The sequence below is a fragment of the Nomascus leucogenys genome, unplaced genomic scaffold, assembly GCF_006542625.1.
Source record: "Nomascus leucogenys isolate Asia unplaced genomic scaffold, Asia_NLE_v1 Super-Scaffold_258, whole genome shotgun sequence".
NCBI lineage: Eukaryota > Metazoa > Chordata > Mammalia > Primates > Hylobatidae > Nomascus > Nomascus leucogenys.
The window spans coordinates 2,562,835-2,568,834 of record NW_022095769.1 but is presented as its reverse complement, the minus strand read 5'-3'; positions in this window follow the sequence as shown (position 1 = coordinate 2,568,834).

Below are 6,000 nucleotides of genomic sequence, written 5' to 3'. Positions count from 1 at the left end.
CTACTACAAATACAAAAAATTAGCTGGGCGTGGTGGCAGCCGCCTGTAATCCCAACTACTTGGGAGGCTGAGGCAGGAGAATCGCTTGAACCCAGGAGGTGGAGGTTGCAGTGAGCAGAGATCGCGCCACTGTACTCCAGCCCGGGTGACAATGCGAGACGCCATCTCAAAAAAACAACAACAACAAACAAACAGATGTTACAATCAGAAGCTTCAAAACATCTAGTCCAAGTTCTGATTATTCTCTTTAGTGTAAGGTTTATGACCTGGTGGGAATTCTTTTTCATTTATCTCTGGCATTTAACCAAGACAAAAGGCTGGCCCTGGAGGTCTACCCCAGAGGGCCATGGGACCCAGGATTTTAGGGAAGGGAAGGAAAAGGATCTTCATGGTGTATCTTCTCAGAGGATTGAGGCACAGCAGAGACCTGAACCCCAGGACACTTGCTAATACCTGTCAGGCGGAGGGCACTTGCGTAGGTGCCACGAGCAAGGTGCTACCAAACCTTGCTGCACCAAGAGACAGCCCAATGCACTGTAGTTAGTGCTAAGGAGAGAGAGGCTTTGATCCAGGTTCCTGAGTTCCACTCAGTTGTGTCAGTTACCTCTGAGGGTATGGAAGTGGCTCCAAGGACGCACATGTTTGCCCTCTGCCCAAGCTGCCAGGGGAAAGCAGCTAAGTGTTGGCCTTGAAAAAGTGAGCACTGAACTAAGAAGCACCAGCTTATGTTCTGCTGCCTCTGTCTGGCCCTTCCTCTCTCCCCCAGCTTAGAGGCCTCCCAGAGGTAGTTAACTGGTCCTTTAAGCAGCTACCATCCCCTGCAGCCCTTCAGGCCCTGACTTGCAGGTTCTCTGTGCAAGCTTGGCTCAGCCTTTTTGGAAATATAATAGGTATAGTACTGTTAAAATGAGGGCACTGGGGGAAAAAAGATGAAGAAAAAATAAGCATAGCAGAGGAAGTAAATGCTAAGATATATAGCTGCCAAGCATGGTGGCTAATGCCTGTAATCCCAACACTTTGTGAGGCTGAGGCAGGACAGTCACTTGAGGTTGGGAGTTCAAGACCAGCCTGGGCAACAAAGTGAGACCTTGTCTGTCTGTCTGTCTGTCTCTCTCTCTCTCTCTCTCCCCCTCCCTGTCTCCCTCTCTCTCTCTCTCCATATATATATCCGCACCTGGCCTCTGAACATATTTTTAGATAAAAACTGTAAGATCTATAGCCAGGGGAAGGGCAGCTGGCTACCATGTTCTTATTTCCATTCTGTTCACCAGTTATGGAACACCCACTGAATGTCAGGTCCAAGTGACAGAAAGATAGGTGCCCCCATGCTTCTTGCTCAGAAGGAGGAGGTCATAATAGTGGCCAGAGGGATAAGTAAAAAGCCATTAAAATAAAAAGTAGTGCATGTTATAATAAAGGTATGAGAACCAGAGGAGGGAGTAATTAAAAATAATAATAATAATATGCCTGGAAGTGTCAGTGTTTAGCAGAGAAAGTAATATTCCAGCCAGCCTTGAAGAATGAGTAAGAATAATAAGAGTTAATAATTATTGAACATTTCCAGTGACCAGGCATTGTATACATTCATTATCACATGATCTTAGTAGCTACTATTAGTTTCTCAATTTTGCTGAAGAAGAGCAGAGGTTCATAGAGGTTAAACAACTAGGATTTCCCTACCTAGGATATGGTAGAGGTAAAGAGTATTCCAGCAGGCAGCAGTAGCTCATGCCTGTAATCCCAGCACTTTGGGAGGCTGAGGCGGGCGGATCACCTGAGGCCAGGAGTTCAAGACCAGCCTGACCAACATGGAGACACCCCATCTCTACTGAAAATACAAAATTAGCTGGGCATGGTGGTGTATGCCTCTAATCCCAGCTACTTGGGAGGCTGAGGCAGGAGAATCGCTTGAACCCGGGAGGCAGAGGTTGCAGTGAGCTGAGATCGCACTATTGCACTCCATCCTGGGCAACAAGAGTGAAACTCCATCCCGTTTCAAAAAAAAAAAAAAAAGAAAAAAAGAGTATTCCAAGTAGAAAAAATGGGCAAAGGCTTGGAGGGGGGAGAAGGTACATGGGAAAGTGAGGTGCCAATTATTTGTACAGTCCTTGCCACTTTACAAAAGCTTCTGGAAATGCCACATTTAATCCTCAGGGAAACCTTTAGAGGTAGGAATTTTCACTATTCTATATTGCAAAATATAGGCTGCAAAAATAGGCTTCAAAGAAGGTAAGAGATGCAGATTAAAAACCTGAACCTCCATCTAAATCTAAGGTAAGGGTTTTCTGTTCATTACCCCATCACTACCAGAACTTGTACTTGAGAATAATGGTCCAGTGGTGAGATACACTGAGGAATCCCCTCACCCCATGGGCCACCTCTGGGCCTTTGCATTCTGTAGCTATGCAGGAGCTATGGAATAGTACGAGGTTACCAAGCAAACTGATCTTTGACCACCTTACTGAATAAATAATAATCAAGCAAAACTCTGGAGTCCTTTTTTTTTTTTTTTTTTTGAGACATAGTCTCCCTCTGTCGCCCAGGCTGGAGTGCAGTGGCATGTTACCTCCTGGGCTCAAGTGATTCTCCTGCCTCAGCCTCCCGAGTAGCAGGGATTACAGGTGCCCACCACCACGCCCAGCTAATTTTTGTATTTTTAGTAGAGACGGGGTTTCACCATGTTGGCCAGGCTGGTCTTAAACTCCTGACCTCAAATGATCCACACGCCTCAGCCTCCCAAAGTGCTGGGATTATAGGCATGCACTGCGTGATCTCGGCTCACTGCAACCTTCACCTCCCAGGTTCAAGCAATTCTCCTGCCTCAGCCTCCCGAGTTGCTGGTACTACAGGTGCGTGCCACCACACCCAGCTAATTTTTGTATTTTTAGTAGAGACGGGGTTTCACCATGTTGGCCAGGATGGTCTCGATCTCTTGACCTCGTGATCTACCCACTTCAGCCTCCCAAAGTGCTGGGATTACAGGCATGAGCCACCGCGCCCAGCCGGCAACCACTGTTAACGTTTTCTTGTGTATCCTCTTTTTTTTTTTTTTTTTTTGAGACAGTCTCACTCTGTCACCCAGGCTGGAGTGAAATGGCACGATCTCAGCTCACTGCAACCTCTGCCTCCCAGGTTCAAGCAATTCTCCTGCCTCAGCAGGATTAGCCGGGATTACAGGTGCCTGCTGCCATGACCAACTAATTTTTGTATTTTTAGTTTAGACGAAGTTTCACCATGTTGGCTAGGCTGGTCTCGAACTCCTGACCTCAGGTGATCCACCCACCTCAGCCTCCCAAAGTACTGGGAGTACAGAATGAGCCACCACTCCCGGCCTTGTGTATCCTTTTATAGATATTCTGGCATCTTTATTATGCTGATAAAACACTATACCGACAAAACGCAAAATCTGCACAAAATACTATATTGATTCATTTCACTTCATGTTGTGCCTAAGCTGTGCCATGACCTGTGCTGGATTCACATATAATACATTGTCTAGAGCCCCAAGGGTGTACACGTTGTGTGCGTATATGTGTCAAGAGGGGATGGGGGTGGCTTATGCCTGTAATCCCAGCACTTGGGAGGCTGAGTGGGGTGGATCACTTGAGATTAGGAGTTCGAGACCAGCATGGCCAACAGGGCGAAACCCAGTCTCTATTAAAAATACAAAAATCAGCTGGACATGGTGGCCCACACTTTACAAATCTTCTGGAAATGTCATACTTAATCCTCAGGGAAACTTTGAGAGGTAGGAATTACTGAAAATACAAAATTAGCTGGACGTGGTGTAGTCCCAACTACTCAGGAGGCTGAGGCACAAGAATCCCTTGAAACTGGGAGGCAGGGTTGCAGTGAGCTGAGATCAGGCCACGGCATTCCAGTCTGGGTGACAGAGCAATACTCCCTCTCATAGAAAAAAAAAGGTGGGGGGTGGGGGCAACAGGTACCAAGGGACCATAATTAGTACAAGGTAAAATATAAGTGTGGGAGTGTCACGTAGTGGTTAGCACTTGTTCTCAGAAGTCAGATTTGGTTTACAGTCCCAATTATGCGAATTGCTCTCAGCGTGACCCCATGTAATTCACTGAACCTCTGTAAGCATGTTTTTCCATCTATCAGACCAGATTAATAATAGTACCTACGGCCAGGTGCGGTGGCTTACGCCTGTAATCCCAGCACTTTGGGAGGCCGAGGCGGATGGATCATAAGGTCAGGAGATCGAGACCATCCTGGCTAACACGGTGAAACCCCATCTCTACAAAAAATATAAAAAATTAGCCAGGCGGCCAGGCGCAGTGGCTCAAGCCTGTAATCCCAGCACTTTGGGAGGCCGAGGTGGGCGGATCACGAGGTCAGGAGATCGAGACCATCCTGGTTAATCCGGTGAAACCTCGTCTCTACTAAAAATACAAAAAAATTAGGCGTGGTGGTGGGCGCCTGTAGTCCCAGCTACTCGGGAGGCTGAGGCAGGAGAATGGCGTGAACCCGGGAGGCGGAGCTTGCAGTGAGCCAAGATCGCGCCACTGCACTCCAGCCTGACAAAGCGAGACTCAGTCTCAAAAAAAAAAAAAAAAAAAATTAGCCAGGCGTGGTGGAGGGCGCCTGTAGTCCCAGCTACTTGGGAGGCTGGGGCAGGAGAATGGCGTAAACCCGGGAGGCAGAGCTTGCAGTGAGCCGAGATCGCGCCACTACACTCCAGCCTGGGCAACACAGCGAGACTCCAAACAAAAAATAAAAATAAAAATAAATAAATAATAGTACCTACTACTTCACTGAGTGTTGAAAGGAATAAAGCCAAAGTATACAAAATGCCTGCCACATATTAAACACTCAATAAATGTCTGCTAAAAAATAATTTTTTAGGCCAAACACGGTGGCTCACGCCTGTAATCCCGAGCTCTTTGGGAGGCCAAGGCGGGAGGATTGCTTGAGCCCAGAAGTTCGAGACCAACCTGGGCAACATGGTGAAACCTCGCTTCTACAGAAAAATACAAAAATTAGCCGGGCATGGTGGCACATGCCTGTAATCCCAGCTACTTGGAGGGCTGAGGCGGAGGTTGCAGTGAGTTGTGATCCCACCACTGCACTCCAGCCTGGGTGACAGAGCAAGACCCTGTCTCAAAACAAAACAAATCAATCCTTAGCTCTCCATAAATGTTGGTCATTATCCTTCAGGTCTGCATTCCATTATTGTAAATTCATAAAACTCTAAAAGGCAGGAAGGGTGTGGTGGGTGGATGACTTCTGTAATCCCAGCACTTTGGGAGACCGAGAAGGGCGGATGACTTGATCCAACTCCAACAGGAGTTGGAGACCTTCCTGGCCAACATGGTGAAACCTCGCCCCTACTAAAAAAATACAAAAAATTAGCCAGGCATAGAAGCATGCCTGTAATCTCAGCTACTGGGAAGGCTGAGGCAGGAGAATTGCTTGAACCCAGGAGGCGGAGATTGCAGTGAGCCACGACTGCGCCTTGCACTCCGGCCTGCGTGACAAGAGTGAGATTCCCTCTTTAAAAACAAAAAAACTCTAAAGCCAGACTCTTTTTTTTTGAGACGGGGTCTCACTCTTTCATCCAGGCTGGAGTGCAGTGGCTCGGTCTCGGCTCACTGCAACTTCTGCCTCTCGGGTTCAAGCGATTCTTCTGTCTCAGCCTCCTGAGTAGTTGGGACTACAGGCGCCTGCCACCACACCCGGCTAATTTTTGTATTTTTAGTAGAGACAGGGTTTCACCATACTGGTCAAGCTGGTCTCGAACTCCTTACCTCAGGTGATCCACCCACCTCGGCCTCCCAAATTGTTGGGATTACAGACGTGAGCCACTGTGCCCGGCCCAGACTTCTTTTTTAAAAAACCAAACTTGGTGGCAAAACATCCAAAGTGAGGCTATTCATTTGACTTGGTACGAATGTTTGTACACTTTGATGCAGAAATGTCAATAGGTTTGGCTACCCGGCGCTGCTCCACTCCTTGCTTGGTGTGTCATTCCAAAGTCTGAAA